Source organism: Bombyx mori, chromosome 7 (genome assembly GCF_030269925.1).
Source record: "Bombyx mori chromosome 7, ASM3026992v2".
Taxonomy (NCBI): Eukaryota; Metazoa; Arthropoda; class Insecta; order Lepidoptera; family Bombycidae; genus Bombyx; species Bombyx mori.
Window position 1 is genome coordinate 5236731 of NC_085113.1, and position 27379 is coordinate 5264109.

The window sequence follows — 27379 nt, forward strand, 5'->3', positions numbered from 1 at the left end:
GAAATATTTCTATAAAATATCCAATTTTTTGCATCTAATTAATTATATCTATGAGATGCCAAAGAGATGATAGACATTTCTCTTATCGTACATTGTTGTTATAGTCGGAACAATCAAAAGGTGGTAACGTAATCCTTGGCGAATTGCATCCACATATTCCCACCCGTAACAATATTAGTTACGAAACACGCAAATCAACATGTCGAATTCATAATGGAACAGTTGACTAATGCAGTGTTCATTTAAACAAAAATACAAGTATTTTCTTCGGTTTTCGCGCATCGCTAACGTAATTTTCGTGGTCACGGGCGAAGAAGGTGTTATACGTCTAAATCAACGGCGGATCCAGGGGGTGGTCATGGGGGTCATGACCCCCCCTGAGCTAGTTCCAGGACTTGAACTAACTTGGACTAATTGAAGAACATCATGATTTATTTATTATCTATTGTTATCAAAATTAAATTATAAGTCCTTAACTTGCCCACGACTATGTGACCCCATCCTGGCGCCAAAGCTGGATCCGCCCTTGGTCTAAATTCTATTTTTCTTTAGCTTAGCACAATACAAATTAGCTCAACATTCAAATGTAAGGCATTCGAAAGGCGGGTAATGTATGATAAGTTATGGGCTTGTAGAATGTTTGTGATGATTCAATTTAATAAAACTCTTGTTCTTTATATTAATTTGTATCCGCAATCATTACAATCATAGACATTTTACATAAACAAGAGATATTGTGCCACAGATAATAATAACTAATTTTTATTTATTTATTGGAGTCTACACTTCACATAATATTATAAAGACAATAAAAAACCGAGTATCAAACCGTAAAAGTAGTTTTGTTTATAAATTAAAAACATTATTATTAAACATGTGTTGCAGAAATAATTAAATCCCGCTTATAAATAAATATTTCATTTGCATGATTCGATCTATCGCTCGGGAACATTTGGTCTCGATCTTGCAAAACGAGTAGTCTGTATATAAGTAGTATTTGTTTGGCGAACATTGTGCTTAGTGCGAGTTTTTTAACTTCTCGATCGCGTGAAAGTTAACTCAAATCTGTATGGAGTTGGAATAGCGCCCCTAGCGGCAAACGAAGGGAAGCTGTTCCAACTCCATACAAATTTGAGTTGACACAGAGTCCCATTATTAAATAGTTATAGTGCGTTAAATGGTAATTACGTTAAAACACTTTTTTATTGCTCAATTTCTAAAAAATTCGGTGTTTATATATTTACGTTGAGCGCTTTTGATATCCGACTGTTGTGAGACATCCAACTTAATAAGTGGATTAGTGAAGTTTCAAAATTCATTGTTTTACTTTTTTTGAAACATTAAGCTCTGTGGTCTGCGGTTATCGTGGGATTACATCATTACACTTGAGAACTGCACAGGCCCTGAGAATTAGAGAGTTATTTCTAAGTTAGTTTTATGATAATATGTTTCAATCGTATTCAATCGATAATATATTTTTTTTTATTGCTTTTGTAGGCAGACGAGCATACGGCCCACCTGATGGTAAGTGGTCACCGTCGCTCATGGACTTCAGCAATGCCAGGGGCAAAGCCAAGCCGCTACCTACCATTATGTACTCTCCGCAAGCCTCGTTAGAAGAAGGACATGTCATAGCGCTCGGAAAACACCGTGTTTCAATTGTACCCGTAGGCACGGATGGGTATCGTCGTCCTGTCTATCTATGCTGCGAATCAGTAATGCGTTCCAGTTACAAGAGAAGGATACTGTTCAATTATTCTGACACTTCCACTTTAGCGTTGGCGGCGACCTTCACGTTGAAGTCTATGGGCTCTGGTAAACACCAGGTGGCCTATGTTCCGAGCGGTTCTCTACCAGTTTTTCCTTGATATCAATAACAAAAACTCGTAATGTTCTTAAATAAATTCCAAGCCAAAAAACTTAAGCTTCATTTTGCTGTTGTTATGAAAAATAAATTTTAAGTGATTAATTTTATTTTCAATGTCAAAACTTAGTTTATACGCATAATCCTACGTAACCAAATGTATTCGTTATGCACGTTAGTTACATTTGCATATATTTTATATTCAAGTCGCGAGCGTTGCCCATCGGCTTTACATTCGGGATAGTAAATAAATTCTTAAGTATATTTACTCAGAAAAAAACGTTACGCAAGCACTGACTTCTCGTTACAAACGAAGATTCGAGGTTTTATTATTCGAATTGAATTAGACTGGAAAGATTTTCTGACGATTTAAATTTTTGCAGAGAAAAAAAACTCGCCAAAAACGTTTAATTTTGTTGAGCCAAATTACATACTTGTAGTATGCCTTATGTAAGCAAACTTAGCCATTTATAAATTCTATAACAATATTGAATGATTTTTAATATTGTCTTATGCACTATGAATAAATCTTAAGTATTATTTCAGAGGTTACCGCCTCTGAACTTGGAGCGTTTATGCTTTCCTCGTAAACCTAATCTATAGTTAGTACTTTACATGTACATATTTCGATAAAAAGAGTATCTGCGATGTCACCAGTGTACTTAGTGCGAGTTTTTTAACATCTCAATCGTTGGCCGCCAGGGGCGCTGTTCCAACTACATACAAATTTGAGTTAACTTTTACACGATTGAGATGTAAAAAAACTCGCACTAAGCAAACAGGTGTTTACTAGATTTTTTGGAAAAGACCACGGCGATCAGCTATTCCTGACAACCGGAGTAGTTCGAAACCATAACCTGAATGCCACAGAAACAGACTGGATGGTAATACCTACCCGTTTGACCTCTTAACAACTCCTAGCAAAAGAAACTACGCACTTTACTGATTACCATAGGTATTTTAAAACATTACCTAACGTTTTCCTTCGTGATAAAGCCTTAGCCACATGAATCGACTTGAAATTATAAATCATTCCGATATAACGTGCTGTTAAATCTATCTATAGATATAAAAATGAATTGCTGTTCGTTAGTCTCGCTAACACTCGAGAACGGCTGGACCGATTTGGCCAATTTTGGTCTTGAATTATTTGTGGAAGTCCAGATAAGGTTTAAAAGGTAGATAAATATGAAAATGCTCGGAATTAAATTAAAATAACAAATTTGTTTTTCCTTTGATGTGTCCCCAGTCGGACGGATTCCGTTTGTTTGTTTTAAGTTTATTTTATAAAAAAGTTTAGGTCTTATATTTATTGATTGAGGCCATCTGCCGGGTCACCTAGTACTTAATATTTTTCTGTTTTCAACCATATTATTGCGGTAAATAATCGTTTCTTTATAGATCGGTTCCCTTGTACTACAGCGGATTTAATTAACGCAGCCGAATGGGTTGAAAAAAAATCTGTTAGGAACTATTAAGTGAGCCATTCGCATTGTGATTAGATTGTTTCAACGCTAAGTTATACGCTGTATCGAAAGAAATTGCAAGAATCTTGTTTTTTGTAACGTTACCCAAATTATTTGCAATCACATTTCGATTATTCACGGCTTATAAAAATATATAACCTTTCTGATCTTTGAAAAGATTCCTTGCCGTATGTCCAGATTCTTAAAAAATCTTGTCTTTATTGTTTACAATTCTGAATATTGTGAATTTAAATTAGATTACCCTTTATCAATCTGAGATTACAAACGTTTTACAACAGAGCAACGCAATACGGTAGGTAATCGATATGAATCACCACTGACCACCGTCAGCATCGTCGTTACGAAATCGACCCACAATGATGACTGTATCAGGAATCATTTGAAATGTTCGAACCAATTTACATTTTGTAATTTGTCAGGTTATTTGTTATCGTAAAATACTCGTACATAGCTGACAGATAAAACAGCAATATATTTTTAAACATAAAAATTGTTTTAATTTAGACTGTCTTAAATCGTTACAGAATATTTTAAGAAGTAAATTGAAGAGTTTTATAATAATTTAAATAAAGTAACAATCAGTAAAAAACGCTAATATAACGCTATAATCTAATTCTATAAATTTATTTAAGTCAAGTACGTGATTTGCACTAATGAGCGCAACACCCATATATTAATTTACGTGAAAAACTTTGTACCCCTTTTTACGAAAATTGCGCGGACGGAGGAGTTTGAAATTTTCCACACTTATAGTTTATATAGAGAAGGAGTGTGCACATTACAATATTTTTTTTGAAATTATAGATATATAATACATTAAATAAATAAAAAACCATAACATAAACTACCATGTATTTGACAGACACACGCATATATAATATATAACATACTCTTTTGTTTATTGTTAATGTTATGATCAAATTGAAAATAGATTAATATTGTTTTTCTTTATTATTATTTGTCTATAGTGTAGCCTTGATGAAATCTGTGATTGAATAAGCATATTCTGACAATAGAATCTTAATAATGTTCAAAGTTATAATCGTAATTAATTATGGTCCAATTTCGAGCGCTAGGTGGCCCACTAGTATATATTACGAGTATATCTCCTCGAAGTGAGAGTTGCAACTTAAATTACACGTCTGGATGTATTTTATTTTCTTTATTTCCTTACTATATTTAACAATGTATTGTTCGTTCCAATATCTATAATTCATACTATTTATTAATATTATTGTTATATTATAATAAGCTATATATCATATTAAATGCAAAAGTGACTGTTACTCTTTCATGTTTTAACTACTCAATCATCATAATGTAATATCGCATACAAGTCCTCAGGGGTTCAGATAATTATATAGACTAGAAAAAGAATGTAGGTAAAAAAGTAGGTTTTTTTCTACTTTAACGCGAGTGATGCCTACTAGTAATATTGTAAATGCATGACATAATTCTAAGCAGTAGTATCTTGAAGTTAATATAAACGCTAGCATTTAATCTGCAAACCCAGAACAAGATATCAAATTAATTCCGTTTGTGTCTTCAAAAGACATCTGACACCGAACTGACACAATAAGAATGGAAACCGGCATCAAAAGAAAATTTCTAGAGCGAAAAGCGACAGTTGTGAAGCTGTGGTTACATATAGCTATGTGCTGTACAGAAGCGATACTTTACTAACAGTTGACATGAGAGATGCTATTGTATTTTCTGCTGTGTGATACTGTCATTTGCCTTATAATTATCGCGAGTATGCATTTTTTGCACTTTGAAATTGCTGGGAAACTATTAACCTCATAATTGAATAACAAAAGCGTGTGGATATGAATGTGTGTTATAGCATGGCATATAGCATTGTATGGATCCTTGATACTGGGTACCTAATGCATATTTATTTCTTTTAATTAAACGCTTTAAGTACTAATAAAATATTTCATGTATTTTAAAATTGTTTATTATTTCAACTAAAAGATCAATTTTATGATATGATCGTCTTCAAACGAAATTTGAAAAGTCTCAAGCGGTAAGTCAGCTCAGCTATGCTTCTGGCCCTGCTGATGTCCATGAGCATCAGGAACACGTACTATCAGAGCGCCTGTTTGCTTCAATTCAATAAAAAAGCAATTCCCGAATTACTTGGCGGTTTTTCTCAGTGGTGAGACTGCATTCTGAATCGAAAAATTTAATGAAAACACTACAATTTTGACTTTGAATTAGCATTCATAACTTATTATTTTAGTATATGACTTTCTTATATTTAGTCAAGCACTTGAAAGTACCCTCTCAAATTAGTGTCCCTCCCACGCGCGAATTCCACTACTGTCATCGCTATTTCCTTTCTCTCTCTCTTTCCCATTTTATTATGCCTTTAGGGCATTGTCCTTGTCTACTTGTGCTTTTTTTAATTCAGCACAGACAGAATTCAAAACCATCTCTCTATTTATATAAAAATGAATTGCTGTTCGTTAGTCTCGCTAAAACTCGAGAACGGCTGGACCGATTTGACTAATTTTGGTCTTGAATTATTTCTGAAGTCCAGAGAAGGTTTGAAAAGTAGATAAATATGAAAATGCTCGGAATTAAATAAAAATAACAATTTTGTTTTTCCTTTGATGTGTCCCCCGTCGGACGGATTCCTTTTGTTTGTTTTAAGTTTATTTTATACAAAAATTTTAGGTCTTTTATTTATCGATTAAGGCACTACGAAGTCTGCCGGGTCAGCTAGTAGTTTATAAATATGCAGTCACTCGTTTCGACAATGAAGAGCGTATACTTCGAACTAGAATACTTGTTTAGGGTTATTAAATTTCTTTGAAACGCCGAAGTTAGATGTGGCACAAAGCAATTAATTACTATGCTAATCGAGATGCGGCCACTATTCGGAAGTGAATAAGTTTTTAGAACATAATAAATTCTAATTAAGTTTTAGCATATTTTTTTAAACGGTTCCAATGTTAGTTAGTCGTATGTGAGTTATGACATAGTTTTTGTAACTTGAATTTAAATACTCGTTTTTTTGCACATAATCATAATCAAAATTCGATGAGCATAAATGTTTAAAGATGTGTGTCTTGATCCTGATTACTTGAACTATTGCTTCCTTCGACAATTTGTAGTTCAGTAGAAACTTTAAAAATTATACAAGAAATTCAAAATTATACTATCGAAAGAAACTGGGAAATTTGTTACGAATAAATATAGCTCACTTCAGATGTAGGATAGGGCGATACGAAACATATTATAATATGATTGAGTTTTTCCCCTAGTTCCTGTGATGAGTACTTATCGTACAATAGTTTGTTCGACCTCACGACTCAAAGGGAGCCAATGGCAGCACGACAGTCTATATATACACCGAGATCGCGGCTACACCTATGGTAATAAAATAGAATTTGCATTTCAAACTACATATTTAAAGTTTAACACAATTTTCTCTTCCAAATTATAAACGACCCTTTTCAATGTCCATTATTTATTTATTTTAAATTTCGCTATAATGTGTTTAATTCAATTGAATTGGAAACTACAGTTGAAGAAACAAAATCCTCCTATTTTCTTGTGACTACATTTGAAATAATCATTTAACTTCAATCGATGACCATTTTGCAAACGCGAACGCAATGCAAAACTATTTCAGGCACATTCTACCGCATAGTCAGACAAACGAGTGCCGTTACAAAACAAACTGCCAAGAATACAAAGTGTTAAAACTTAAAATTCACAGCTGCTCAATACTCTGGCGGCCATTTTATAAAATATCCACAGATAATTACATACAGAGTAGATATTAGCAGGGTTGCGAGATTAAAAAAAAGAAAATCAATTAATTTTGGCGCGATTATAAAATCTAGGCGATTTCAACATTTAACGCTTGTGAGAACTCGTATTAAGATATAAAGTATAACTACGCCTCTGAGGGGCCATACATTAAAATACACCTCTCAAAAATCAACAGTAGATAAGAAGCTCAATGTCAGTAACCTACATAGTATCGCGTCGCACAATGCGCACCCACGTAGCAAAAATAACATTGTGAAGTCGTGAGTTTAGAGATAGAAGAGCCTCTTCAATAACAAAGATGTGATTAAGCGTTCCTATAAAAGACTTTTGATCTAATTTCGTATTGTTATGCACTTGTTCATTTTCTCACGAAGATCCGTGAAGGCGACACAGCGAAAATTAGGTATGTGTCACGTTGTGTAGAAAGCGATGATCCAGTCACAGTTGACAATCGTAATCTCTCACGAGTACAGATCATACATATTTACTTTTAATCTTAAGTTGCGTTAAAAAGTATTTTTAGTACATTTGTAAGACACTGATATTTTTTTTTAGCTTAGATGTGTGGACGATCTCACAGCCCACCTGGTGTTAAGTGGTTACTGGAGCCCGTAGACATCTACATCGTAAATGCGCCACCCACCCCGAGATATAAGTTCTAAGGTCTCAGTATAGTTACAACGGCTGCCCCGCCCTTCAAACCGAAACGCATTACTGCTTCACGGCTGAAATAGGCGGAGTGGTGGTACCTAGTGTACCTACCTGTGCGGACTCACAAGAGGTCCTACCACAAGTGTAAAATTTTCACGTATTTGAATATACTAATCGATTCTATTGATATAATGTACATTATGCGTTAATAGTAAGTAAGTTTTATAAACAGTATTTTCTTGAAACATTTGAACATATTGTTTTTACAAAAGACTTTTCACGCGATGAATCACTTTATTCGGAAGCCTACCTTTTTTATTTTATTGCCTTTGTAGGCAGACGAGCATACGGCCCACCTGATGGTAAGTGGTCACCGTCACTCATGGACGTTAGCAATGCCAGGGGCAGAGCCAAGCCGCTGCCTACCATAAAGTACTCTCCACAAGCCTCGTTTGAAGAAGGACATATCATAGCGTTCGAAAAAAAACATTGGAGGGGAGTTCATTCCAAAACCGGATGGTACGTGGCAAAAAAGATCTTTGGAAACGCACTGTCGATGAACGCAGCGGTTCCAGATAATATGGATGAACTCTGCTCCGATGGCTAGAGGTGCGATGATAAAAAGGAGATGAGGGGATCATCTCGAATAATTCCTCAAATATCACAAATTTGCAACACATAAAATCATTTATTATGATAAAATTTTAATAATACGATTTACTTGCAACAGTTCGATTAGCTCGTAAATTAAACCTAGATCTCGATTGTCTAGTATCGATTACCTAACAAGATGTTGCATCTCAATGTTACCTCACCTCGCTTCGAAGGTCAAACTCTGTGTGTTGTTTGTTGTATTTCTTTCATTTGAATTGTTCTTTTTTTTTACGAAGCAACAGTGTTCTAAACGAAATGTTTTTAGTATCGCTAATAGTGTTTAAAGATATTTTCCTATTTTTTATTAATTGTTTTCGTGCTGGAGATTTGTGACAAATCGTTTGGCTGTATGTAAATTTCACGTTCTCCTTCATTAAATATCAACTTACGTTACAACATTCGATTAGATTCGGGCAACATTTACCTGAAACAAAAATAAAACAATTTTTAAAATGTCTTTGCATCGTACTACTTGAGATTTACCTAACATTTTGTGTTTTTTAAGTTCAATTCACATCGCATTTTTTTAAAGTACCTAAGTAATTACCTGCAGATTGTTTTGATCTTAACGCTGTAACAACTGTTTTGAAGGTAGCCGGAAGTCGTCAGCCACTAGAGTAGAAAGTAATGAATGCACAATAGTAAACGTAAATAATTGACAAAGTGAATTATGGTGATCGATTCCGCTTCTGGCTATCGGTACGTTATTCAAAGTGAATTCCGAGAACTTTCTAACGGCTAAACGGACATCAATACATTATACGATTGTTATAAAATCGATATCTTAAAATCGATAGTAACCCACGCAATGTTTATCGGATAATTTTTTTTGATAATTTATGTATGTCATAAAGATGTCTGATTGATACGTTTTGACGCTGTCTCAAAAATAGTCATAATTTGAATGCTGTTTTATCGTGTGTGAAGATTTGTGTAATTTATCATATGTAATTGGACAGAAAGTTTAAAACCATTGTATTGAGAATTGATTTGTCGTTCCTTTATACCGCTCCGATATTTTGTAACTAAGCGACACTACTGATTATACAATATCTCCATTGGCACTGATGATTAAACAGTGGCTGGTTTCGATCAATTTCTCGCCTCTTTTTTTCGTAAAAACCAAAGAGTATCAATCAGTAATAGTTCTTGTAATAGTCCTTCCATCGAACACATGCGGGCCAAGACTGACTGCGGAATCTAAGTTACGTATATAAAAATATCATGTCTGATCACTTATAGTATTAAAAACAATGTTTTAATTTACGTTGAAGCCTGCTAATAAAGAATTAATTTTAAATATTCGCATTTTTTTGTTTCCTCATTATAAATATCACTTTTTGTTTCGTTAAATTTATGATCCATTTATTTTTAGCTTATAGAACCTTGTAATTCGCATATTCATTAACAAAAAAAAAATGGTATAAAATATTTATTGGATGCTAAGCGTAATTAATTTTTTTTAATTGTAAAATTCACATATACGCTGAGGTTTTTCGCATTAATAATGTTACAACAGAAATAATCAAATATATGTCTCTATTCTTCATAAAAATAACAAATATGTAAAATTCCTTTTCTCTCGCGACGACGCTCATTTAAATTAAATATATATGTATTATGCTTATCTACCTTGACTTCAATCGGCGAAGGGTTTACTGTTAAGATCCAATAAAATTGAAATACTTGATTTCATACTTTAAATACATGTCGTGGATAACGACTTTTAGTTGTCGTGGATAACGAAGTAATATTAAGACGGTGGTTATGATTATTATTTTAAATGATGAGATGTTGTTTTGATAAATATCACAAAATGAAGGGTAGACTACGTAACGCCACAGTATAAAATGGCGGTACGTGGACAGAGTCGTGGCATTCCGTGTCAGACAGTCATTCCGTCCGTCTCAGTCAGTCGGTCTGTCGGTATGTGCAACGAAACTGTCGGTTTATCCTGTCATTGTGAAAGTTGTGTGTGTTGAGTTTCAATAATTGTTATTCAAAAAGTTTTATTAACTAAACCGAGTTCAATCGAATACGAGTGATGACGAAACTACCGCTCAGCCATACCTGGCGTGCTCCGACATCAGAAGTGAGATCAGGACTCTACTCTCACTGGCGTGACGTGTTTGAACATGTTCGAAGTACAGCAAAAAAAAAACATGATGCAGATCAGAATACTAGTAGTGGTACGCCACAAGAGTGTGAATGCAGCATACGTAAGTCGTGTAATAACGTCTCTGTTACCTCGATGGAAGATCTGAGCCACGAAGAAATCGTCACATCTTACGTTCTGGCTCATGTTGCCCAGTTTGACTGTCGACTTCATCACATGGCATTTACTAGCGGAAATACAACACGTAACAAGCTATTGCAAGAAATTAAGGCAAGTGCAAATCTCAAGTGAAACATCGATCGCAATAATGGATCTGTCATGACGAGTGGGTAGTTCCGACAAGAATTATTTTAAGCGGCTGACTTCTGCTAGAGTTACATGGCACTAGTGCAGTAAAACCAGGACATGAGACTGTGAATTGTCGCTGAAATTTTAGAATCTACTAGATTCAATACCAATAACATTACACGTTCGATGACTTCGGGCTCCAGCAAGCAAGCAAACAAGAAAGCAAGCAAGTTTCCGTGGGGAAGAAAAATTGACACATCTGAAGTCGTCGTGACCTGTAAGATAAGACGTCCGGTGCGTTCGTGTCTGGCGATGCGGCGGTGTTCGGGTTCCGCTCGCGGATGCAGGTTTTTCCGGTGAAGTGCGTGCTTGTGCGTGCTTGACAAGTGTTCGCGGTTGGCTTCCTCAGTGTGGTGGCTTCCTCAGTGTGGGAGTAACATCGTGTAGGAGAGGTGGAACCCGTAAAATTGTAGTTTGCGTGGTGGCTGGTAAGATTTGTTGCGGTAAGAAGTTTGCATGGTGGTAAAATGTCTTGTGAGTCTGCACAGGTAGCCGGAGGTGAGACTTCCGCGGTCGCGGCCCACCCAGTCTGCGAGAACCGGGCAGATCGCCTCGACGGTACGGAGGCCGGCCGACGGGTCCGCCAAACGACGAGACCACGCCTCCAGCACGGACTGCCGAGATTGGAGCCCCCGCGCTCCGGCTGCACTTGCGCTAGGGCGCGCCGCCTCGTAGGAGACTGTGAGGTATCCTTGAATAACTCTGACTGCGATCGCGCGCTGCCGGCGTCGCAGCGCGGCGACGTTCTCGTGGGTAAGGACGTGGCACCAGACGAGTGCTCCGTATAGTGCCATCGACCGCACGGGTACCATCACCCTGCCTATTTCTGTCGTGAAGCAGTGGTGTATTTCGGTTTGAAGGATGGGGCAGCGGTTGTAACTATACTGAGACCTTAGAACTTCTATCTCAAGGTGTGTGGTGAGTTTGCGCTGTGGATGTCTATGGGTTCCAGTAACCACTTAACACAAGGTGGGCTGTGAGCTCGTCCACACATTAAATCGAAGAGCGTAATCAAACGAAATTAGATACGAAGTTTAAAGGGCCGTTTAAAGTAGTTGTCGTATTGGATGGTGACCGTTACACATTGAAAGCTTTAAATTCAAAACGTACTTACAAATACCCACATGATAGGCTAAGAAAAATGCCAGCATGACACATACCAGTCGAGGTTGATGTAAATGATGATGATGAAGAGCAAGCTTAAATTGTGGTGAAAACTCGAGTAAGGATAGTCTATCGGCCGTATTGTGTTCGACCGTACCAGTAGCTATTACGTAGTCGTAGCCCGGTAGAAATCGGTGTCTCTTGAGGCAACTCAAGTAGTCCGTGGGTGCGCGGTGCGCGTTTGGCTCTGGCGGAGGTCGGGGTCTGTAAAGACCATCGTGTGTAGTCAGCGGGTGATGCACACGGGCGATCCACGCGGTGGATGCGCATCATGAGGGCAATTGCGATTGCTGGTCGGCTGGAGAGCCGTGGCGTTAGATATTTTTACTCGGAAGTTTTCTTTGATCTGAGTTCCTGTAAGCTATGCCTGATTTGTACAGAGTAAATTTGAAGTTTGATGAACGACTGTGGTACGTGCTCTGGCTGCTGAATAGTGAACTTTGTATACCCTATTGTTTGATTTGGTTAAAATGGTATTAAAACAGTTTAAAGCTTTGATGACTTTAAATTTTCCGATAAGTCGTAAAGTGTAGTCAGGAGTGATCGAGCGGAACAAGTGTTCTCGTGGATGTTTTTGATTGTAGGTTAACCATCACACGAGGACGTGTACAATCAGGAAGGCCGTGTCGCATTCGACACGTGATTGCTGCAGCCAATACGAGATATGGGACGCAAACGCCGTCTGTCGGCGCTCGATGGGTCAACTATTCACCGGCCGAGCGGAGCAACGTGCCGGTAGCTGCGTAACATCGGGCAATTTTGGTAAATAAGAACAATCTGGTGAGTCGTATTATTTTTATTTGGATTCGGGTGCCGAATGCTCTCTTGTCAAGAAATCTATTAGTAGTAGCTTCATAACTCATCAATTTTATACGATGGTTCTCATAAAAGGTTTCTGTTGTTTTGACTCAAAACTGTACGGAACAAATCCTATGCGATGGTTTATTGCTTACCTATTGTATGTCATGTACTACCTGATAGTTGTTTTAATCGGTTCAGTGAGATTGAGCATTCAGCGAAATAGAACACTTAAATCAAGTGTCCTTATTCGAAGCCCAGACTTGCGTTATTGATGACCAAGCTCGCGGTGAGCTCATGGAATTGTTCTTGACAAGAAGTGCTAGAAGCCGTACATCTATTTTAAATTGTTCTACCATAAGAATAACAAAAGTGAGCCCCTTCGAATTCTTAATAGTTCGCGTGCCATATCCCTAAAGGTTTTTACTTAAAATGATACTGAAAGTAAGAGATTAACTTTGACGAGACCAGAACATTGGAAAGTTAGTAAAATTTGATGTTGAATTTTGTGGCTTTAACTGGTAATAGAACCTATGATTACATGAGGTTGCCTCTAAGTAGTGCTACTGACGAGACTGATCAGTGAGGTGAGAGAGAGCATCTCCATCGATTGGTACAGCGGAGACCTGGGTCTCAATGGAGACTATTGTTGTGTTGGTCTAGTAATGACTTTGACTCTATATTGTGAAATGATGTGTATTGGTTTTATCATTTGTTTTAATGATAATGTGGGTGGCAATGTCACTAGCTGCGCCGGCAGCCAGGCCAGGAGCGTTCTATACGATTTTGTTGAAACTAGTGATGTAGAAGATGTAGGATCAAATGACCACGATACAACTGACTGATTAAAGTAAGGATTTTGTTGTCCTATTTTGTGTGATTAGTAAAGAACAGTATTCGGTGTCATTTATGACTGGTAATTGAACACATCGCTCGATTTAGGTGATGTGTTCGTTTTATTGCCGGATGGAGGCATTGCGATGTGTTTTATGGTTGAAGTGGGTACTGGATGGAAGTTCCACTTGCGTGCCGGATGGAGGCATTAGTGTTTTGTGTTGAAGTTGGGTACCGGATGGAGGTCCCACTTATTTGCCGGATGGAGGCAATAAGTAGTCAAGAGCTACTTGATGGAGGTGGCACTTGAATTGGTTTATCGTCACTCGATATAGGTGGCATGAGTTACTCTCACTAGATGGAAGTAATTGTAACGATAGTTTGTGGTTGATACAGAATACTGATGAAATACTGCTCAGATTGAGTTGTTTTGTAATAACTCGGCTTTCTAATGCTTATTGAGCATTAATGAAATTTGTCAGTTGTATAGTGTATCACTGATAATTGGGTAATTAAGTTATCTACTCACACAGGTTAACATGGTCTGTTAAAGATCTTGTTGAGAGCTAACGTTATGGTTTGTAATGAAAGGAATCCCAATCCTCAATCGTGAATGTATCAGGATTGGCCCAGACGAAACCTGTTTGATATTGCAAAAGGTTGTTTTTCTTGCAGGAGCGTCACACAGGGACGTGTGACATGTCAGAATGGCCGTGTCGTGGATAACGACTTTTAGTTGTCGTGGATAACGAAGTAATATTAAGACGGTGGTTTTGATTATTATTTTAAATGATGAGATGTTGTTTTGATAAATATCACAAAATGAAGGGTAGACTACGTAACGCCACAGTATAAAATGGCGGTACGTGGACAGAGTCGTGGCATTCCGTGTCAGACAGTCATTCCGTCCGTCTCAGTCAGTCGGTCTGTCGGTATGTGCAACGAAACTGTCGGTTTATCCTGTCATTGTGAAAGTTGTGTGTGTTGAGTTTCAATAATTGTTATTCAAAAAGTTTTATTAACTAAACCGAGTTCAATCGAATACGAGTGATGACGAAACTACCGCTCAGCCATACCTGGCGTGCTCCGACATACATAAATATTAAGTAAAACCAATACAATCACTACAAATAAAGAATACAAAATAAATAATACTGCTCGACATGAACACCAGTGTTTCGCGGAGCATATTATGTCGTCACAAGGTATATGTTGCAAAATCACGTTTTTAATATTTGCAGTTAGTGACTAAACGAAACTTTCAAAATTGACGTGACACGAAAAATCTACACTGCAGCAGCTGTTATACGAATTTGGAAGAGATAAATAAAATTTCTATTTGATTTTTTTAACAATTATAATCATAGTATCCATATACAACGTTATTGATATAAATACTACCTATTACATATATTAATTATATTGGATTACGTGATCAACAATTTGGTCACAATCAATTACTGGTGGTAGGACCTGTTGTGAGTCCGCGCGGGTAGGTACCACCGCCCTGCCTATTTCTGCCGTGAAGCAGTAATGCGTTTCGGTTTGAAGGGTGGGGCAGCCATTGTAACTATACTAAGACCTTACAACTTATATCTCGAGGTGGGTGGCGCATTTACTTTGTAGATGTCTATGGGCTCCAGTAACCACTTAACACCAGGTGGGCTGTGAGCTCGTCCACCCATCTAAGCAAAAAAATAATATATAATAATAAATTAATAACTACATCTAGGTACACTAACTAATTCTATTGGGACGTTTCGTATTGAGCTCTAGGCTATTGTTGAAATTATTATCACCTGTCCTAATAACTATATAACGTGACTTCACACTATGTGAACTAAGCATGCATCTTATAGAATCGTATCTTTGTTCGAGAATAAAACGCTTTATATTTACAAAAATAGGGATAGTTTTCGTTTTAGATTAATAATTAAATCCGACACTTCAATCACGGGCATGAATGTAGCCCGCTAAAAGCTTTCCGACATAAAAGTTAACCGATTCGTTAGTGACGTAAGTTTTGCGGGTTGCTTGTGAAGTAACGGATTGAGTGCTTAATTGTTTTACATAAACGTGCTTAATTAATAGGATACTGGGTTCGCGTGTTTCAATTGATCGCGTCATAAAAAGTTCATCACTTTAATGTTCTTGTTAAGGCACTGATTGATCCAGATTAAAAAGCAGTTTTTAGTTGAAAAATCGTAGTTTAGTTCGTAAAAGTAATATTGCTATCTTTGAAAATTTCTAGTACTTTTGAACTGGAATGTTTGCTTATTTACCTCACTATTGTAATCCGTTCATGTTAATGCTCAACAAACTCTTCAGACTTTTATTATATTTATATGATTACTACTCTTTATTTTATTAGTTACATAAACAATTAAGCGGCTTCAAATAGCGCATTTTATTTATTTCGGCATTAGATAGCAAAAAAAAAAAGATTCTAAAACAATCGTTAATAACTTGCAAATGTACATACATGCATGTGTATATGTAAAACTACTATTACTATTTAATATAGCGTTTTTTTTACTGTCATTATTTCTGTCATTTTTACTGTCATTATTTTTATGTCTATTTTTGTAAGAAAATTAATTGTACAATTTCACGTTTATTTTCGCACGGAACCAACTAATGATATCTTGAAGTTGGGCATCAAATAGTACATATAATAAAAAGTGTGAGATTAAACCGTAAAAATAGTTTTAATTAGGTATCTATATCTACGACTCGCGAAAATCGATGCATAATTATAGAATGATGTTTAGGTACGTCTATATTTATATGTACTAGAATTCCAAATTTATTTCGCGTCGCCAGCAAAAAATACGATAACTGTGATGATAATTTTGTAAGATTATGAAACACTAATGAAATGAGTTCAATGCGAATTTTTAATTAATACTACAGAAAGACATTTTAGCAGATAATTAAAATAATGTATGCACCAATTTTTTCTTCTTCGCTAACTTGTTTTTTTTTTAAATGTAATATCTACAGGTCGACATATCTATGAAGGAAGTGACTGCAAAGGAGGTCGTACTGCATTGCAGCTGCGGTTGCAGTGATTTCGACCCCGTGTATATGCCGAGTTAAAGTTCACTTCGTTCCCGTAACAGGCGGTAGCGGACTCTATTACGAAACCCATTAAGTCACTTGGAAAATAATGATGCTTTATTTCATTATAAAATATAATCGCACTTCAGATAATATTTCTGTTGTCGACATAGACAGGTTGGATAGTAAAATCGCAATTTTTACAGTTTTGTCGAAATACAGTTCACAAAGATTAAACTGACAGCTTTCTTTTATAAGAATGAGCTTTTAAAGTACTTTACATTGAATTTTTTTAAAACTCCCAACTTTAATTTTTGGTGCATGTCTTATTTCAAATGAGGCTTTATGATAATGTGGCGCGGCTCTTGCTGTTGCTTGCTCCCTGTGCCTTTATTAAAACGAAAAAAAAAAAACACATTTTCATACTGTTGCTTGAATCTTATCTCAGCATTTTATTATTTCGTCCCATCGTTACATTTAATTTCATTCCTATCGATCACAATCTCAAATAATTCAATTTCAATTCAATCCGATCCGTATTATTTTCATTACAGAATATTGATAAATGGGCGCAATAAACCTAACTCGAATTGGTTAAAGTTAACAGTTTCCATAACATTAAAATTATTGATTAAATACATAGTATTATAAGCATGTAAACAATTATGTACGAGACGATATTCAAGGCAATTCATAAGCAAACTACCCTCATTTTTCTACTATAAATAAACGTGGCCATTGTCAGTCATTCCAGCTTGAGCACCCGAAAAGTGTAGAGCTCTCTCCGACAGTCACGATATCCTTAAAGTTTAAAGGAAAAATTTAGAAATATCTGCTTAGTAAAGGTTAATTTTTTTTAAAGATTATTTCATTGATAAACATTTATAATACACGTCGTATTCGAGGCTAGGTCATTGACGTCACAAAGTCAAAGCCATCGGTTAAACAGTAGTGCATTTGCCAATTGCACGTAACACCGTTTGTGTGGATTCCGGTTACGTGCATATTCTGCAGCTCATTCATTGCATCGTTATGTAACTTCTAACGCAGTGATTCTCAAACTTTTTTTTTGTTGCGGCACATATATAACGATTTCAAAATTTGGCGGCACACAAAAAAAAAGATAAAAAATATTTACTTACTACAACACACTGCATAAATAGTTTATCAAAAAATTTTAATATACGAAATAAACTACAATATACCATAATTTTTTTTTTGTGGATTTAAATATATTATATTCATGTTTAATACATTTTTCTTTTAAAATGATATAATGTAATAATATTAACATTATTATATATTCAGAAAATTTGGCGGCACACTTTTGAAATTTGGCGGCACACAAAAGTGCCGCGGAACAGTGGTTGAGAATCACTGTAATCTAACGTATCAACAAAGAGTGCACGTATTTTCAGAAAATATCGCACTGATACTTTATATGAGATGTAGTATATATAATGATATGGAATGAATAAACAATAAAATACTTAATTGCGCTTTCTGTGATATAATAAGAGAACAACATTCAAAGCCCTTAATATCTTTTAAACTTACTATTCAAAATTAAACAGGTTTAATATACTATACAAAACTGAATTTTCTTTTCACTCAATGACAGACAGGTGAGTTATTTCGTCTAAGAAAAATCCTTTTTAAAACTAATGAGTTTTAAAGGTTTTAAATGATAAAGGTTATTTTTTATAGATATAGACTAGAAAATATTAAAGTACGCCGAATATAACGCACGCAGCTTAATAACTAATTTTTTTAGAAATACTATTGAATGCTTACATCAAAATACTACAGATAATTTGACCATAACCAACGACTACTTTTTTTTACATCTTCAGCTCTTTGATACTCTGTGCTGGGCACAGGCTTCCCCTTTCTTAATTACACGGCAGAAATTTTCCTTTCATTTTAAAAAAAAAATTTGACTGTACTTCGACTCTTCACTAATGAACAGACAATCATTATTACATAAACACAAAAACGATCGTTTACAGAGTTTTAATTGTTTATTTAATTGTTCAAAGCACTTCAATTTACTTAATGCTCTGAGAACACTTCCGAATGCAGTTTTGCTTCGAATTATCTTATGTAGCATCAAGTTTATTATAGCGCGATTAAAATAATCGAAATTCAAAATTACATAAGGAGAGTTTTTAGATTTATATTGTTTTGCAGCGGAGAGTGACAAAGAGAGAGAGAGAGAATACACTTTATTGCACACCAAAACACAATTTACATTCAAAAAACAGTAAAAAAAGCATATACATTTGTACAATAGGCGGTCTTAGCGCTTAAAGCGATCTCTTCCAGACAACCGTTTCATTTACAGAATTTCTAGAAAATATAAAAATATAGCAGGTATGTTGCACTAAAGACAATACATTATTATAGAAAATATATTAAGTATATTACAGGAGATTGTAGTGTGGCATCATTATGTCTCTTGCGATTTGTCGCAGTTTTCAGCCTGAACTTGTATAATGCCAATTTATTTTGTCGGTCAGCTTGTGAACTGTATTTACTAGTGGTTGCATTTGGAACCCTATTGTGTTCATATTCTTTGTTGTTTTTATGGCAATTTTAAATTAAGTTTTAATGTTAGCTTTGTATTGTACCACGGCTGGAAATGTATTACACCGTAAACAAATTAGTTAAAATCACAATATCTATATATTAATACGTGAAGCAAAAACTTTGTATCCCTTTTTACGAAAATTGCGCGCACGGAGGAGTATGAAATTTTCCACACTTATAGAGAATATAGAGAAGAAGTGCACAATGCTAATATTTTTTTTAAATAATGCCTAAAAGATACATTAAATCAATAAAGAAAACATTACACACACTACATACCATGTATTTGACGCACACACGCATGCATACTATTTATTGTCAAACTTTTGTTCTTGACGTCTGTTGTCAAATTGAGAATAGATTAAATATTGTTTGTCTTTATTAATATTTTTTATAGTGTAGCCTTGGCGAAATTTGTGATTATAGAAGTATAAAACACAATCATAATAGTGTACAAACTTACAATTCCAATTAATTATAGTCGAATTTCGACTACTGCGAGACCTCTAGTCTGAATAAATGTTTCCAATTTGATTCGTATAGGCATTATTTGACACTTCATTCGGTCATTAGCTGTACTTTAGCTGCGAAAGTGCACGTTGCAAAGTAAAAGGGTGATCCTATAATTAACACCATTTGTTGCCTATGTACGAGTAGTTGTGATCGCATTGCTACTAGATCGCGTTCCGATGTTTTACGATGTTAGTAAACAAAAATATAGCATTAACTGTAACAATAAGCGTGGCAGGTTTCGAACTCAATACTCCTAAGTCGTGTATTAAAGGATTTGCTTATCATATGAAACTCAGCAGTCGTAAAATAATTAGAAATAAGAAGATCACTCCAGGTATCAATATTTGTGATTATCACTATAACTGCAATTTTTTTTCTGTCCATGCAGACACACTAGCATACGTAAATATTATATAATTTAATTGCGAAATAAACTTTGTGTATACTGTATCTGTTTATAATAAAACGGCAGTCAGCTTAAAAGCATAATTAGATTTTCTGAGTCGTCACCCTACTACGACGCCGTCTAGGTTATTTTTATTGGCTTGGATTCAAGAATCCTTAAGATTATAGGACTTAAGGTATGCTTACAATTCTACAGCTGTTTGTACAAACAACATACAAATTTTAGAGCCAGATAGATACGTGACCAAAAATATATCATGAAAACGCATTTTGGATAAACGCAATGATTCCCGGTAGAGTCTAGTGTATAAAAAAAACATTAGTTCTTTTATAACTGTAACGCCGAGTAATCCATATTTTTTTACACGCTCTTGTAATTTTAACTTATTGTAATATTAGCCGCTCTCGCTAATTCTCCGATGAAGTTTTTTTTAGCTGTTTATACAAATTATAGGGAATACTAGTTTAGTCTCAAATGACCGTGTGTGTCTTGCCCCCCCCCCCCCCCCCCATTATAACAGCCATATATATTTCATATCATTTAAAGACAAAAAATATGAGCCCAACAAGTTAAAGTGCAAATTTGTACTAGCAAGGTCTCCGAAAACCAGTCGCCTCAAAATATTGCGGTCAGATTAAAACGATAAGCTTACAAATAAACACAACTTGACTAGCCAACGAGACATAACTGAATCAAATATGAAAATTTTGCTTCAAGTATAACTATGTATTATATTCTGTTTGACTAATAAGAATTTTCAAGAAATTTCTCGAAAAATTATGTTTTAATTAATGTGCTTTTTAACGTCTTATCAAGATTCTTAGATGAAAGTATTGCGGATAACCGTTATCACGATTTTTTCTTGCTCAGAAAACTAGACTGTCTGTCTTCAATTTCCAATAGGTTTCAAAGTTTCTAGGTGGCTTTCATAGAATCGATGTCATATTGCAGGAAACTTGTCTTTTATTCTCTTTATGCACTAATAATTGTTTAGAATAGTGTACTAAACAGAATATCAAGATCAAACTTCAAGTTTTTTATTGAAAATGGATTAAAGGATCAGAAGCCGAACAAAAAAAAACCCGAAACCTGTTGAACTGTAAAATTTCTTTAAATAACTTATGCTTTATTTGAAACATAGAAAATTATATTGAACATAAAAAGAAATATCTTATCACTACATAGTATAAAACAAAGTGGCTTTCTCTGTCCCTACATCCCTATGTATGCTTAAAACTTTAAAACTACGCAACGGATTTTGATGCGTTTTTTTAATAGATAGAGTGATTTAAGAGGAAGGTTTATATGTATAATAACATCCATTAAATAGTGGAGAAATCAATAATAAATTACAGTTTCCGAAGCAAAGCGAGGGCGAGTCGCTAGTTAGATAATAATTTACAGATATTAACATTGTACCTACTGTCCAAGAGTCTTTTGTTAAAATACAAAAAATAGTTAAAGTTAATAGTATGCTTTAATGGAGTCAGTGTTTTAGGGGCCCATTACATCAAAAGCTATAGTTGACAGCTGAGTATTGAGGAAGCTTCCTAGTTGGCCCCAGTCATAAACAAGGAAGGTTTTTACTATGCAACTATAAAACGTTTTATGAATATGTTACTGTTTATTGTAAGAAAATGGAATGTCCAGCCTGGATTAAAATTCTCGACGATTCTTTTATTTTTAACGATTTCGTTCTTTGATTTTTTTTTTCTTTTGTTCTTCCCGTTTTGTCGTAATGTTCTTTTTATTGCCTTAATTAAAGTTGAGGTATCTTTACTCCAATTCATCATTTTCAAGATTTATAAATTAATAATACTGATATTGGCAAAATATTAGTCACAGACAAATTATTCAGTAGCTACTACTAATAGCTTATTAGATTTAGTAGCTAGATTTATAAACTTATTGTACTAAGCGATCATTTAAACGTTAGTCGGTTTTAAGGTTGTTTTATCTGAATTCGTGAACCATTAAAAAAAAAACTATGATACAAAATTAAACTGCCCGCCAAATTTGAGAATCTTTTTCAATAAAACGAATGAATAGCAAAAAAGACTGCGTGTCCAATCCAATCCAATTTGAGAAATCGTACAGCAGACATCGTGAGAACATTCGTTCGTAAACATTGCAACACGCTTGCTCGATAAGGGAAATAGGTTACTGTAGTAGTAATTTAATTTATAGTTTATTTTCAATGCAAACAACGGGTGTAGCTTGATGTAATACATATTTTAAAATTTTGGAGCAGTTTTAAAAGCAAAATTTTGATCGCATTTTGTATTTTTTATAGATTATTTTATCTGTGATGTGTCCAAAACAAGATATTACCTATTTCAAATGGTTTTTTAATGGATTTTATGGCCTGGTAACTAAGACCTTTAGGTCAAGTCTTATTTTAATTTTAATTAAAACTTTTTTTATATGAAATATGATATTATGAAATGAAATTAAGTTGATGAATCTGAAACATGACATGAAATGAGATGAGATGAGATGAGATAATATGGGATGAAATATAATCTCAGTAAAATGATGGTCATTTACTGAGACTTTTTCAGTGGACTTTTAGAGAATCCCAAGTTACGTTCAACGGCTTTGCTTCATTTTCCCACATTTGTGCACTTTCACAGATACTAAACAGTCAATAAACCACCGTTATTACACATTTAAACCTGAAGAAATACTAAATAGACAAAATACAACAGATCACAAAACTTCACTCCTCGCGTTCCCGCCAAAAAGTCTTATGCTACTGCGCTAAAGAAAACTACAGATTACACCGCAGCAGTGTTGTTCATGCAAATCTATTCCGCTTTCAAATAATTTAAATATAGAATTTATTATAAATAGATTGACATTTCCAATTTGTCATTTTCGAAATATACCCTGTACAATGCTAACTTATTTCATTTTCTAGACTTTTTGGCGGGAACGCGAGGAGTGAAGTTTTGTAATTTGTTTTATTTTGTTTATTTAGTGTTTCTTCAGGTTTAAATGTGTAATAGTGGTGGTATATTAACTGTTTAATACCTGTGAAAGTGCACAAATGTGGGAAATTGAAACAAAGGCGCTGAACGTAACTTCTCGGGATCCTTCAAAAAGTCCACTGAAAAAATTTCAGTAAATGACCACCATTGTACTACTATATTTCATCCCATATCATTATATTTAATTTCATCCCAGTTGATTAATGTCTCAAATTAATCATCTTCATTTCACTCCATATTATCATTTTTCATAAAAATAAGAATTAAAGGTCTCAGTTAACAGGTCATAAAATCTCATAAAAAAAATATTTCATTTTCTATGTTCATTAAAATGAAATTAAATTTCAGAGATTCGTCGTCAAATCGGCAAAGTATCCGAACGTTATACTTGCTTGTGCTACTTACTCTCGTATTCATTGTTCAGACTTATTATCTGTTGTTTCGTTAGCCTAATTTATCATCAATCGTAGAAAAGGATTGCTTGTAATTTTGTTAGTAACTGGATTTTGATGGAACCAGTTCTCTATACCAAAGTGATGCTTACAATTATCCAAATTGGTGACGAAAATTAACGCGATGTTGCAGATTTAGTTAGACGATATTTCATGACAATAATTAATCATAAGGTATGGGTTTGCAACCTATAGAGAGAGATAGCAATAATTATTATGACAGACATAAAATAAAAAAATATATCGTATAGATCTTAATATTAATATGAAACGGTTTCATAATTACGTATTCTTGGCCCCATTGGTTTTATTTCGGTGTTGATAAAAATATTGTTGCGGCCTTCAGCTGTGACATACTATAATACAAAGCCTGTTATGATATCATTAATTAAATGTCAATCAAAATAGTACGAACCGTGTCGTTGATTAAAATAATTAAAATGTTAATGTAGTATTAAATAAATAGTCCTAGTGTATAAATTCGACTTCAATTAGGTATTGTATTGTTACAAACAGTGATATTTTTTAAATCTGCAATGATAAAGTTCATCATTTTATTTTTTTGTATTCTCGTGAATTTCCAATTTATCATACTAACTGTATATTATCTGTAATCCTACTACAGTCGGTGATTTGTTTTCATTGCAGACATTGTAGATTACTCGAAGAACTCTGAGTTCAAGTGGTTGAAGTCTCAATTTGTCTTGTACTATTTGTTTTTCTAACTCATTACATTTTCAGGGCTTTTTTTTATTAATTTTTATTGCTTAGATGGTTGGACGAGCTCACGGCCCACCGGAGCCCATAGACATCTACAGCATAAATTCCATCACCTACCTTGAGATATGATTCTGAGGTCTCGATATAGTTACAACGGCTACTCCACCCTTCAAACCGAAACGTATTACTGGTTCACGACAGAAGTAGGCAGGGTGGTGATACCTACCCGTGCGGACTCACAAGAGGTCCTACCACCAGCCTTCTACAGAATCACTATTACAAAGCACTAAAAAGCAGAACTTTTATTGTTATCTGTCTCTCTCTCTCTTCGATCGGTCCCTCACTGCTGAGGATCGTAACTCCGTCCGATTCCGTCAATCAGCTCTCTCCATCGATCCCACTCTGCAGCCTGTTATAGTTTTTATTAATTTGTGTTTATCGCATATAAAAGCACCAACATTCATGTTCTCCAAAATTTCTCGCCTTGAAAAACCAGTATTCGATGACAAAAAACAGTCACACAAGTTACAGTGAAAACTCAATTTGGGCGTTTCGAAAAACTTTCCATGTTTAATTGAAAGAGAAATAATTTCATTAAGAGCCAACGTATTTAACCTGTTTCCGAGTCGATATAGAATGTAACCGTAACATCGTAGTAAAAACGAAAGTCAAGCCCTTGAATGTACGAACAATATAGATCGATAATCGAAAGTTCAAATCGATAGTATTCGATAGTATCGTTATAGTTCATGATTCATTTTTAGTTACGCATTTATTGAAACGAATTTATTCGTTATGTTAATTCGTATACGGCGGTTGTTCTATCATAGCGTTCGTATTTTTTTGACTAATATAAACTTATGATATAGACCAGTGCTGGCTAAAGAATAGCCAATGTTTTCATGCGTCCCGCGACGCATTTTTTGATCAGAAAATAGTTATGGATAATAGAATACTTTGTCAAAACATATAATCAATATTTAGTATAATTTATCTTAATTCTTGTAACATTCCATTCCTATGACATAATTTAAAAGTGAAGTTATATTTTACTATTATTGGGGGAATTCCCGGAAAGCTATTTTTTAGCTGAAAACAAAAAAAAAATCTGAGGTCCTCCAGCTTTTGTATTAAATTTAATTAGCCCGGAAAGGTACGTAGTTTGGACTGCCCTGACTATTAATTGACTATTTAAAACTAAAAAAAATTAGAATGCCAATTTTCAAAACTTAAATTAAATAATTATATAGGAAGTATAAGAATAATTTATGGGCCAAAAGATTAACATATTTAAAAAACTTATCCCAAAAACAACGTATTTAATTTTCAACTTGAAATATTTAAAGCTGGTGAAATCATGGGGCACATCTGCTAAATAGTAGCTATTTGGAATTTTAATGCTGATGCGTTCACTTATTGTATCCATTTTATTTTGGTTGTCATTTAACATAACATTCTATATTGTTTGGAAACATTAGATAATAGTGTGCATTCAAGAACTGACTTGACTTGTCATAATATATTTCGTGCTGTGAACAATACCCTCGCGGAAATTATTCAAAACCTCACTTTCGCCGGCTCGATGTCGGTCATTGTAGATCTTCAATGTACACTTACTTTTAAAATAATGGCATAAAAAATCTTATTGAATTTTTGTTTTTGGGACAGCTAATATGGCGATGATCTTGTCACTGTTACGTTTCATCGGCGCTGGTAAATTAATACACTGTAGTGTTAGTTTCCCAAGTACCTAAATTAAGACTTCTGTTTTATAAGTCGCTAATTCACTTTAGCAATTATTCAGAATCATTCACAATAACTTGAGGACAGAAAGCGGATTGCCTGTATTACAATTCCTTAGAGGGGTAATTGCATTTTATTAATTAATAAAAATTATCACATCTAAACTCAACAATCATCAAAAATGTGTACTTAACAAATATACCGTACATTTTTGTTCGGGATTTAATTTCTTAGCGACGATTCGAACAACTAAGCACAGTCTATTTGACAACTGCTCATTTTCTAACAGCAGATAATTAATCAAAATCAATGTATGTCTTTCACCTTTGTTATACAATATGTAGGAATATTTATGCAACTTACGTAACTGGTTTTATTTCATCTTTGGATCATGACAAATGTTGACCAATTTATCAAATCAAAACAAATCAAATCAAAAAAGTTTTATTCAACATAAATGAAAGTACATACTTGTTGAACGTCAAAAGAACTACCGCCAATTCACAAGAATTAGCCTCCGTCCTGAGAAGAATTGGCAAGAAACTCAGCGGGCATGTCTTTTTTTTTTTTTTTAATATTTTTTTTATTTTTTATTATTAGTTTTTTTTAAATATTCATTTTTACAATAAGTAATTATAACATAACAATTTTACAATATTGAAATGCCCGGAGCGAGCAACTCATTCCCACTTTGTGCAATCTTCTAGTCTAAGCTAATCTTCTCTCTTCTACCTATCGAAATTTCCACTAGCATTGAAAAATAAATTAATTTAATTACACTATTAACTTTTTTATTGCCCTTTTAGCCATGTCTATAACTTAGTTATTGCTTTCCAAATCGAGTAGAGAGCCTTATAATTTTGAACGAACGCTTAAAACTAAGACGTTTGATAAGAAACATAACATAAAGACCCTTATTCAGTTACGTCACTTGATATAAAACTGTTTGAGTTTTCAAATTTGCTTACCCGTAACAAAGCATAATACGATCAAGTTTCTTTGTATTGGAGAACAGATTGGTAATAATATTCAAAATAATTAAACAGTAAATAATGTTAGCCATTGTTCTAAAAATTACAGGTATTTCCTTTCATTGACTGTACTGCGCAGAATAAGGTATTGTTGCCTTGACCCGAGTTATTTGCACACCTATAAATAGATACAGATATCGTTTCATTTTCCATGTCAGTAGCCTTTTAAAATTTTC

General features: G+C 34.5%; 1 protein-coding gene and 1 long non-coding RNA gene across 5 annotated transcripts in view; both read right to left on the reverse strand.

Annotated features, from left to right (window-relative positions):
* The window catches only part of LOC101740250 (klarsicht protein), a 358174-nt gene that overhangs the window by 256479 nt on the left and 74316 nt on the right, over positions 1-27379 (reverse strand). The window lies entirely within an intron of this gene.
* On the reverse strand, positions 17177-18542 carry LOC134199187 (uncharacterized). Its single transcript, XR_009973569.1, has 2 exons — positions 18317-18542; positions 17177-17560 (listed from the first exon to the last, which is right to left on the reverse strand). It is a non-coding gene; the product is annotated as an uncharacterized LOC134199187 (long non-coding RNA).